Source organism: Ambystoma mexicanum, chromosome 1p (assembly GCF_040938575.1).
Source record: "Ambystoma mexicanum isolate Mex_15411 chromosome 1p, UKY_AmexF1_1, whole genome shotgun sequence".
Classification (NCBI taxonomy): domain Eukaryota; kingdom Metazoa; phylum Chordata; class Amphibia; order Caudata; family Ambystomatidae; genus Ambystoma; species Ambystoma mexicanum.
Window position 1 is genome coordinate 1,052,340,705 of NC_090921.1, and position 12,447 is coordinate 1,052,353,151.

Genomic DNA, 12,447 nt, shown 5'->3' on the forward strand with positions numbered 1-12,447 from the left:
AGTAGGTTTTACTTTGCCCCGGAAGTTCTGCTCTTGCTCGTGTTCCACCTTGCTCAGAATGTGTCTCTATGTTCAACCTTTTATCCATGCAGCGTGTGGGGAGAGCTAATTGATATCAGATGTATGCTCTTAAAGTCAAGTTCCTGACTTTGCCTGACCCGATTAGCAGGACATGTCCAATAAGATATGTAAGGGTCAGCCTCGTTACTCTGTCGCCCTCTTCCTTGGCCCAGGTTTTATGTGGAAAGGGTGGGGGGAAGTTGGGACATTGGAGAATCCTATAAAACATGATGAGTCATGTGTACAGGAAAGGGAGGACTACCGCGTCTCACTGTTGGCTGCCTCACCCCCAATCCCCGAAGACCCCTCACCCAGGTGATCCTCCTGCACTGGTCCACCCCCAGGGTCTAGATCAAAGGCGATGGCCATGTCCTGGCCACCTGAGAGAAAGATCCCCGGGGACTAGTAGGTGAGACACCCTTTGGTTTCTCACACAAAGTATTAAGCACAGCATTACTACCCCTAGGCCTTTGCTCCAGCACAGCTTATGTGTGCATGGCGTGCATGGCATACAGGCTTTTAGTCAGATGTTTCATCTCTAAATGGCACTACTCAATAGGCTTCACTGGTATGGTGCTGTCTAGCATAAGTTGAATTTCTTTCATTTCCAAACAAAATCACTTTCTATTTGGAATAACTGATTTAAAGTTGGTTAAATCTAGGCACATGCCAGCCTCTATTGCTCTCTGGTCTAGTACAATTCTATTATCATATGTCGTCATGGGATGGATGAGAGCAATTATTGTTTTGTGTAGTTGTGTGGGCATACTTAAAAGCCTCCAATTCCTCAACCATTTGTAGATTTAAGAAAAGGGAGCAAGCCTCGGTCTTGTTACAATATGGTCCTTCATAGTTCCAGTGTCCTATAGTCAATGGGCCTGCCCGCTCCCCTCCACCTTTATGATGGGTGAGTCTTCCCTGAAACCACGGCAACGCTTCTGGGCTGGCACACAGAACCACGAAGAGCCGCCCAAGGGCACAGCTCCAAAATGGCAGACCTCGATTGGTCCAAATGTGTGGCACCCCCAGAGCTCCTGCACATGTCATCAATATGCAATAATCTATTTCCTGATAGGCGTGCAATACCATGTGAAGTGTTTACTTCAGATTCTTTAAATCCATCAATACAGAAGCTACTTACTTTAATGCCTGCACATTCTCCTTCAGTCATAACTTCTCACATGCCCCTTCCATTCCTTCTTTCAATACTCGCCAGATGCTGTTTGGGACATTCATATCCTCTCAAGCTTGTTTGTTTAACTGTTGCAACAGTATGGTCTATAGACCTTGGCTTATTCAGTAGCTCCTACTGCACCTCCCAGAGGTATTCCCAGGCCTACATCAAAAATAACCATTACCCCACTGCTCAGACAACTGGCGAGTGCCCAGTGCAGTAGCAAACCAACTATGGCCCCTCTTACTGGATCACCGATATGCACCCGTGGGTCCTTGTGCCAAGTTGCTGAATCCATGTGTACTTGAAGTAGCAAACCTATGTTTCGAGACCAGGCCAAGCCCTACTGTGTTGTTTATCCTTTAGCCTGGTGTTGGGGTCCAAACTCCCATGTGTCTCCATCTTGTGAGTTAGTCATTGCTCTGGCGAGTGGCCATTCCTTTGACTTCATCAATACTGACCCAGTCTGTTATCGAATACTGCGTCAAATATTAACCTTCAGGGCCAGTCATCCCATCAACCCTTTTAGACCATTCACGTTTGTGTAGTGGAGAGTGAGACGCATAATGTACCTGCGTGAACCTGTCGGATCAATTATGGCTGTCAACTGCGTTTTCCGAAGATGCAAAACACGGCTGTACCTCACTTAACAAATGAAACCCAACCCCTTAAATAGTCCGGCCTAAAGTCCCATAGCACAACAACCAGGGAAGCGAGGAGCAGGAAGAGTTGCAAAGTGACTTCTGCTGATAGTTCCCAGACATGAAGCAAGCATGGATCTGTCATACTCGACTGGCATCCACTGCCCCGCTTCAGCCCCAGCCATTAAACCAAATGAAATACAAGACTATAAGTCAAATCTTGGAAAAATTAAACAGCCCAGTTAAGTAGGAGGGCTCCGATGCAAGCTGCCTCCTGTATAAGGCTGTTTTTCACTGTGGACCTCAATGCTACGCACTCCACATCTTGCAAAACTGAAACCCAGACTGATGCGAACGTCCCTGACGCGTGCATCCCCCAACCCGTTGAACATCGACACGAGGCAGCTCCCACACCTCCAACCTCTGTGACGCACCATAATTCTACCATTTAAAGTACCCCACCATCAGAATGGACGGCATCACCTTACCAGAGGCGCTTAACTCAAGGCAGCATACTGCCAGTTTGACAAAACTTGAATTTTGTTAAGTAACAAAGTTGTACAAATCTCATTTTTATCCATAATTTTATTTGTCATAAACTACAGGCTGCCCCCTCCCCCCTTAGAATTTGTATTCTAGAGTCCAGGTTCTTAAAAATAATACATTTTCCCACAAAATTGCAAGGTAGTACACTTTTTTTAAGAAGGGACCTTGAATGCCACAGAAATTGAAATAAAACTATTACTAAGTGCAGAACCGGACATCTCCTTACAAAATAGCATTTAAGGCCGTGATGGGGAAAACAGACTCCTGCAGGTTTTGTACATTTTTCTCTTTTTGAGGGTCTTCCTCCCTGAGCCTCGTTAGTTCAAAAAGAATAGGTTCTTGCAAAGATGGTACATTGATTAGTCTCACTCCATAGCTTGCGTCTGCTTGCTTGCGACACCATTGCGCTCCTCTTCGGGTGGTGATAGCACAATGGAAATAGAACTGTGGATGGGGAAGAGCAGTTTGAGTGCCAGTGAATATAGAAAGAGGGAACCATGTTTGTATTGAATGGAGTTTAAACAGGAAATGCGGTTTTGGTGAAACATAATACTATCTGTTAGATTGCTTTTGGATCCATTAACTTCCATGTCATTTCATAGTGTGAGGGGAAGCTGCAGGCTTTACGTGAAGGTACACAGGGGTGTAACATGCGGCGACCCTGACGACCTATCTGCGAAATTAAAATATACCTGAGGAAGCACAGTTTGTTTACAAGTGAACACTAGAAGAGAAGAAACATGTTAATAGTGCACAAAATGTTACATTTGAGTTTGGTGAAATGTGATCATCTTATGACTGTGTCAATGTGTTCACTGAACCCTGGCTTACCCATGCTCTACACGTCTGCGTTTGAGCGAGCATGTGGCGGCCTCCATCACCGTAGACATGTTTTGTTGAATTTCATCAGTCTTCCCGTCAGGGGTGTTGCTAGGTCTGGAAGAGATCTGCGGCTACGTTAATCTCGGGGCTATCTGGACTCGGGGCTAGCTAGCCTTTTGGTTGTAGCCCCTCTGCTTCTATCTGGGGTTACAACCAAAAGATCAGGGGCAATAGCCACCTAAGCCCCCCCCCCGCAGCAACGCCTCTGCTTCCCGCTACATCTACAATGTTTCGTATGATCTCTGAATGGCCTTGAGGTAGCTTCCAACGAAGTCCCTCCTTTTTGGTCTGACCATAGATGCCTTTAATCTCCCAACGCATGAGGGATGTGTCTCATCTCATTACCCTCCAAGCACTTTCCTCCCATGTAAGGACATCTCCGAGATGGGATGCAGTGCAAATGCTATCATCCAGTAGGACTATAGTGCGATGATGAAGAGAACCCATGTAATGCCCATGTTCTCCTGAATATGGAATGCTTTTGTGCCGGGCTCCTCCCTTGGATCAGGGTTATCTTTCTGCATCACGGTTTCCTTCGGAACCGGCCGGCACCCGTTAGCCCGCATCTGCACGTTCCTGCCTCCCAGCTGTTTCATCGTGGTCTGCATCCTTCTTGATCTGCTTGCAGATTGATTAAACTAGTCGAGGCATGGCATCTCCTCTGTCCTCGACTGGTGTGTAAAGGATCAGGGGAGACCCTCGTGCCCCGATGTTTCTTTAGTTTAATCACATTCTTTGTCTTGTTAACCTTGAGGAATCGCCCGTTGCCCCCCCTTTTTGCTTTTCGGTGTAAGGTGTACTTTGCAGAAGGAAGGTTTTCCATAGACCGCAGACCTTACTTCACCTTTGAAAGGCAACATGTTTGGCATTAAAAGACGACTGTGGTAAGATTGAATCCACCCAAAGAAATGTTAAATGTTGACTTAAAACTGGTTGCTAAGTGCTGTTTGCGCGTCTGTGCTCATTTACCCAGATTTCAGAGGGTTGCTTAAGCAGATCAAGAATCTCTGCTCTGATATTTCCAAGATGGCTGCCATGATGCGCTGGCCACACAGTTAACCACTCTTAAGGTAGATATGCTACGGTGATGGTGGGGATAAACCCAACTCGCTGGATTGTTGGTGTCACACAAGCACCCCAATGTAAAACCTGGACTCGGACAGGGCAGAAGCTCGCTTCCACCTTACCAATGGGCTGCACTGATGCACCCCTTCCACGGTGCTTAGAAGTAGTGCAATGCACATGCCAAACGTGCTGCCACTCCCTTCCCAGCCAAAGGGCCCCTCTTCGTTCACTGTGCATTCTCTGCTTAGACATCTATATCACAACAACCGTCCCCATATAGGCTTCTGACTGGTGCCCCCTTTTGTGGGCCACTAACAGAGCTCCAGTCAAGATCTTAAAGCTGCAAAGTTTCTGTGTTTCTATGAAAGTTCAGAGTGCAGGTGACTCTGTCCAGGAAATACGTCACTGAACAACTCTGCCAAATGTAAAAAGTTATAATTGTTGGTTTTATCGTCCTCCAAATATTTTCATTTCTACAGGCTTGCTTTACATGCCTTTCCAAGGGAGAGTGGTAGCCGCCATCTTAGAGAAATGGCTTTGTCTCCGATTGCGCTGGAGCAGCTCCTGTAATCCTGCTGATAATTTAGACAAAGGGCCTCGTTTTGAGTTTGGCAATATTTTCTTGGGTAATAACTCCACATTTAAATATAGTTACTTACTGCCACTCGCAATCACGTTACATTCACCATATTATGAGTGGCATGTTGGCAGTGCAAATCGACATTCATGGGCGCCCCACAACGCTATTTATTTGGCAATTTACCAGGAGCGGCAATTGCGCCAGCAGCAAATCCTGAATTTATTTGGAGATAAAGTGGAGGAGGTTGATCCTCAACTTTACCTCCAAACCCGTAGCATGGCAATGCGGTAAAAGTGAGGCAATTCTTTATTGCCACTTTTTTACCGGTATTGGTCTAAAACATTGCACACCATTACTGCGAGTCCAAAAACAATGCTTTTTTTCAACTAACTTTGCCACATTTTATCAGATAAATAGATGGTGGGTTGGTTTGGAGGGTAAATTAAGGTAAGAGGTCGTGGGGAGGCCTCCAAAGGGGTTTCTCCCTGCATTTAGTTTCGAAACAATTGTTTAAAGAATGCTACGTTTTAGCATTCGCATTAACAAAAAAAAAAAATCTATTTATTCACGCAGATCTTTTTTTTAGCACACCTACACTTATTCGTAACGAGGTGCAAAGTCTGGGCAAAAATACTTCTTTCAGTTTCAACTTAAAGAAAGTGCCCTTTAATAAAACTATCTGCTGCTCATCATTTTCTCCTTTTCATTTTGCACAAAATCCATGTTTTGATACTCTCATTAGACTCATTGAAAATACGCTGAGATAGTAGAAGCCACCAGCTGTTGAATTTACGAGTAACGCAAAAACCCAAACTAGACATTTCTTTCTTATAAAATAATTTTCACTTAAAAAATCTTTGGGTGATGCAAGAATATGCGTGGGGTGAAGGCCACCTTATCTCCAGAGGCCGCGGTCTGGCAACATGGGAGACGCATGCGCTGTACACATTGGCACTGATTCCCATTTACAGCAGTGCTGGTGGTTGCCTATTTCACGAAGGCGCGCATTATTCATTAGAAGTGTTTACACAACTAGTCAAAGCAAGTTTAGATTGCGGCCCTATCAGTAAAACAAAAAAAAATCATGTTATTTTAGAAACGTATTACAATGAAGGATTTCAAAAGTCACAAGTTGAAACCAGGGTGTATTGTGGCAATAAGCCACGAGACGGCGGGCCAATAACGCCCCAGGTAATGCCCCCAGGGCCGTAGTTACAGGCCCGAGCGTAGCATTTTGCATGGCTTCAGGTTTTCTGAGATGGTTGTGGCCTACTATGATTTCCGAAACCATGGTCTGGTTTCTACTGTTGTGCTTTCCCATAATATCATAGGTTAGTGAGTTATGGCTTGGTCAGTTTCCTCGAGGGCTCCTGCCATTCCATAGGGTTATTTGCATGTAAGCATCTGCAAGCATTCACATGTGGTCTTCTTGCTTCTTTGCGGTTTCCTGCGCTGCTGCGGCAGGCTAAATGGCAAAATAATAAACATGCAGTATGTGTATGTCAATGTCCTCAAACTCATAGAACTGTACGGATGCGTTCTTCGTGTATTTGGGTGGGTGTCCCAAATGTGCTGATGGCACGCGTGCTTCATGTCTGACGCTGCTATGTCGTCATGGTGTCTCTAACGACTTGAGGCATGGCTTCTCAGCGCTTTGATCAATTCTGTCCATATAAGCTGTCACTGGTTCTGTCTTGTGTGTCTTCAACCACTTTGGGTAGTGTCAGCACTGCTCCTGGGTTGCAGGGTCGGCTGAGAGGGTATTTCTCATGGTACTTGTCCATCGTGGATGAAGTGGGGATTGGTGCAAGCTCGTATGAGCGGCAGCCATATTGTCTTTGGTTCTTCTTTTGGTTGGGGTATTTTCCAGGACAGGGGGCATAGTTTGACCTCCCCTCTTCACACTGTGTTTGTGAAAGTTGTAAATGTCACATATAAATTACAATTTGCAGACTGCATGTCCAATCGGTTCCAATGGTATCCTCCTGCTTTTAATAAGTGGTAATGTCAAGCGGATTAAATACTAATCCTTTGTTTTTCCATCAGCATGCTGGTGAAAAAACCATGTGCTATTCAAGGCGGAGTGGGACTGCACAGTGGAAAATTATATCCAGTTTCATTCCCCACTGCACCGCCAAATAGAATAAAAATCCTCTGGGTCATAAAAGCACGAGATAAATAATTATTTTTAAGGGAGCCACCAACAAACAGAGCAAAACATTTGTAGAGAGAATTTAACAAGTCATTTAGTAAACATTTGCAATAATTAACACAGTACAATATACGGATGAGGTGTGCACTAGAATTAAGTTACACCAAAGTGTAGTTGGAAAAGCAACATCTTGCACCTTGGTTTTATGCCTTAATTTTACACTCCAGTTGTTTAAAAAATTACCCACGTAGTGTTGTTCATGCACACACACCAGTGATCTGGGCCACAGTCACTAAGCATTCTTAAAAGAAAGCCTAACATCAATCGCTCAATGTGGGGAAAGTGTTAAATTATCAGATTACCCATCGCAGATTGACAAAACCACTTTAATCATTTACTGCACCAGAACCTTCCTAATCCAAGCAAGACCCAACATGTTATCACACCTGACCTCCTAAAACAAGCAGCCAAATTCCCTGCCCAAATCCATAGGGATCATGTGAGTCATTACATGGTTCCCACAGAAATGCACCAATCTTCCCGTACCTTTAGAATCAAACGTATTAATAGGCAGCATTTTCTGAGAAGTCCATACAAGACTGCCAGTATTACGCCACCGCAGCTAGCCATGGCCCAATACTGGGTAGACCATCACACGCTGACAGCCCGAAACCACAACTGTCAACTAAGGTCTATCAAGTAGAGAATTGGATGCCCAACTCTAAAAAGGTTGGGTTAAAAAAAAGACTAAAACAAACCATGCCAAAGACAAAACCACCCTCTCCTCAAACACAATTGAAGTCATTAATGGCAAGACTGCAGATAAAAAGGAAGCCCACATCCATGACTTACTTCTCATGGCCATTCTAGCTATACTGGGGTCTCATGGATATCTGATTTACTGATAAGTATAAGACGCTACTTGATGCACTGCTCCCTGTGAGATGCAATATCTTTACAAACAGAAAAAAACAAGATGAATGATGGAGTTACAATCATCACCCCAGACATGTGAAAAAGCACCCTAATACCCAACAATCAATAATGCCACTTTGAGAGTAGAGCTGTAAAATGCAGTCCAAACTCCACATTTATGTTATGGTTTACAGGTCCCTGGGGATCAAGGGCTCCTTTTCAGACCACTGGATGAACCCAGTCAGTAACCTGCAAAACAGAAACAATAAGGTACTGATTCAAGGGGACCTAACCTTCTGGTTGGAGTGCAGAAACTCTAAAGAGACACAGGGGTTGCCTTAATTTGAAAACAATGGTTTCTTCCAAGCTAGTTTCTGCTCCCACTCATTAAAGTGGCCACATTTTAGATGTAGTATTTTTATGCAACATAGAATGCAGTAATTACTGAACACGTCTGGTTGGGCCACTTTCTAATCTTAAGGGAAATCAGAAATGGAGACAAACTGCCCCAAAATATTATTCTACATCACCTCGTCAGAAGTGTCTAGGGCCTTAGACGGACTTAACCCAGAATCCTGGTGGAAAAGCTAAACGGAAAAGGGAAGAAACTCTAAACAAAATGGAGAACACAAAAGTAGCAGGGAAAATGGGACTGCGTGTCTGAGACATACTAGAGGCTACCACCATGCCACAAAAAGAGCCAAATAAAAACAATACATCAACAAAAAAAATCCTGGCACAGAAAAAGACCAGAGAACTCTTCACTAAGTCAAGGGAATTTACAAAGCCTGATCACATCAGGACTAAGATAATTCCTTTGCAGCAATTCTTCAAAAACATCTCTAATTTCTCCAATAGCAAAATTGAAACAATCTTGAAGGGTCAGTCAACCCAATCGCAGCACACAATCCTCCCTTACCACAATCTTTCGATAGGTTATGACTCATCATGGAGCTGATGCTCATTGAGGTGGTCCATAAAAATATCTCAAAGGCACCAAATAATCCATGCCAGCCTCGGCTATTGAAGACAGAATCTAGCACTGCCCTAAATTGCCATGCTGTGCAACATGTCCCACCGAACAGGATGTCTTTTTTTCCCCCCCTTCAACATATAACTATTCAACCTTGCTAAAAAGAGTACAGATGATGCAAATATATTGTGAACTATAGCCCTACTATGAACTTTCATTCATAGCCAAGATTCTTGAACGACCAGCCAGTGCCCAACACCAAAACCACAGAGAGAAACCACCTATTCCATGACAATCTGGATTAGATCAAACCAGAGTACTTAAACAACCTTACTAAACATTAAAAAATTAATCCTTAAAATCATTGAAACAAACGAGAAACGTAAAAATGTTGATCGATCACAAAATACTACTCAACAGACTCGTCAATTTCAACACTAGTGGCAAAGTATTGGAGTCAATTGAACTACAGGGGTGAAATATGACAATTCAAAGAAAAATGAAACGACTGCACTTCAATGTTCTTCCATACCTCACTAGCTGTTAAATATATACATAAGCAGGGTATCTAAACTAATAAAAGCCATCACCGACACATTCCATATTTTTGCTGGAAACGGGGACACCTTATCAACTGCTCATGTCAGTACATGAATGCATGTCTGCAAATACATTATCTTCTCCAGCATTGGATCTTTCATGGATTCACATGCTGTGAATATTCCCCGTCGTCAGGCTTGGAACCTCGGTTACTTTAACCTAGAGTTTTCCTATGGAAAACTTTGACACTTCAGTGTCCTATCAACCTCCTTTTTGGGTGCTTTAGTCCCCACCAATAGGACGTAGGGTATAAATGGCCCCGCCCCCTTGGCTTCCCTTCAGATTTTCAACCGTCTCCAAACTGTTGGCATCACCTCGTGTTCGTTGTGTTTTTTGCACATGCGTGTGCTATTTGCGTATTGAGATGACTTCTGGGGCTCCGAAGAAGTCTCTGTTCCGGCCCTTTGTGACTTGTGGGTTGAAGGTGTATGAGGGTGAGAGGCATATGGATTGCCTCTACTGCCTTTACCCCAATCACTCAGCGGACACTTGCGAGATTTGTAGAGGGTTTTCACAAAAGACTCTTAAGGACCGCAATCAACGGTTGGTTTGTTTGCTTAATGAAGGCAACTGTCTGGCCTCTGAGGTGGGGTCGATCCGGAGCCTGTCTTTGGAGTGGCCTGTGCAGTCAGCGGATCATCACTGGGTGGCGTCGGCCGAGCCTCCGGCTAAGAAACTTCGTCCAGCTCCTGTGTCGGAGGTGGGGAAGAGCTGTAGATCTTCTTCGAGTAAGCAGCTGGCGAAGGGTTCTTCTTCATCCAAGCATGGTCAGTCGGACCATTCCCGAGGGTCTGGTGGTAGGCCCGAAAAGTTGGCGGCGCAGGAGAAGGCCTTGGCCAAGAAGGACTCGTCGTCGAAGCGCTCCTCTTCAGGGGACCATCACAGGTCGTCTTCTAGCAGGGAGTCCTCAAAGCACTGGTCCAGCGCTGCCAAGCAGGCCGGGTCTCCAGGGAAGTCTACACCACAGGTGGCGGTTCTGACGATGTCCTCGTTGATGGGGGGGCCCCATCGTCGATGGTTGCTCTTCCATCTACGGTTCCGTTGTCGATGGTAGTGTCATCGGCTCAGGCGACGACAGTGTTTGATAAAGGACCGCTACGTTTCTCGTCAGCCAGGATGGATACGGAAGGATTGTTGCCAACGAGTGGGGCTTGGCAGTCTGACACCATTCTACATCAGGAGACGGCAGCTTTTTCGGTGTCCTCGGAGGTGGATGACGACTGGGAGCCAGTGTTGTGGCCATCGGCTTTGGGACTGCAGAGTGTTGGGCCTTCGTCGGTGTGTGTGGGTGCTGGTCCTGCTAGTTACCCACTGGTGAACCCTCAGTCTATGTTGTCACTCCAGGTTCTTTCCACGCTTCAATCATTGTTGGGCCAGCTGGATGTGAGGTTACCCCCTCTGAATGTGGTCCTTGTGGGGCATGTCATGGACGCTCCTGGTGTTCCTCCGCGTTCCTCTCCCATGGCTGGGTTGCCAGTGCCAGTGCTGGTGAGAGAAGGTCGTCCACGTTTGTACCCTGAGGAGGGTGAACTGCCGGAGTCGGAGATGGACAGTGTTCCGTGGGACACTGTCTACTGGTTCATCATCGCCGATGAGGGATGACACGTGGGACGGGGATGTGGAACAGCCTCGGAGTCCGGCGCAGCCGTCTCCTCCTGAGGATGTTGGGACATTCCACACCATGATGGCTAAGCCATGTGTGGAGTTTGGGTTGGCACCTGAGGAAGAGCGGAAGGAGTGCTTTCTGTTCGATCACATGGGCAAGAGAAGGAAAGCTGTATTCTCCGTGCCTATTCTGGACCACGTGTGGCAGGAGGGACTGCACATGATGCAACATCCCTTTTCGGAAACGGCTGTCAAAGGTAGACTGGAGAAAAAGTTCAAGGCCCCGGAGACTACCCCGAAGTGCTTATTGTCGCAGCCCACTCCTGAGTCTGTGGTGTCGGCGGCGGCCAGCGTAAGGCCCGGAGTCGGCACAAGTGTGTTACTCCTCTAGACAGTGAAGCAAGGAGACAGGATACCTTCGGGAAGAAGGTTTTGACTGTTGGGGCGACGACAGTGAAAGCGGCCAATTCATTAGCGATCATGGCACGCTATGATCGTGAGATGTGACATAGACTAGTGCCTATTTTGGAACATCTGCCGGAGGAGCACCGCAAGACCGCCATGCTCTTGGTGCGTGAAGGGGAGGAAGCTTCCAATCACAGTATTAATATTGCCGTTGACCTAGCGGAGTCCGGCTTTAAGCAGATTAACAATTGGGTAGTGGTTCCTCGCCAAGCCTTGCTTAAGTGCACTGACTTTTGGACGGAGGTGCATTATAAGGTTATCGACATGCCCTGTGAGAGGGAGCAGTTGTTTGGCAAATAAATCAATGAGGCCCTCAAAGGGATCAAGGAAGACATTGAGACTGCTAAATCATTGGGGGCTTTACAGAGTGGGCGCTCTTTTCGCTCCTTTCGCCCATTCCGGGGGGGCTTCGGGTAATGCCCGGTTTGCTTCCACCAGGGAGCGGGGTTACGGTCGGTTAGGTTATTCATCCCAGGGGTATCAGAGATCGGAGCAGTCGGAGCAGAAGAATCGGGACTTCCAGGCCCCGCGAAAAAGGGGAGCGCAGTCCTCCACCTCTAAGGGGAGGCAAGCTAAACCACAATGACTGCCTTCAGGACAATCTACTGGGGACAGGGTGGCGATGCACGTGGACGAGTGGTGCAAGATTACGTCGGATCGTTGGGTGTTGGACACGGTGCGTCTGGGCCACTCGCTGGAGTTCAAGTATTCCCTGGTTTCAGTTCTGCCGGTGTATACCTTGCAACCACACCTTCACAGCCTGCGGCAGGAGGTGGTTCTTATGCTGCA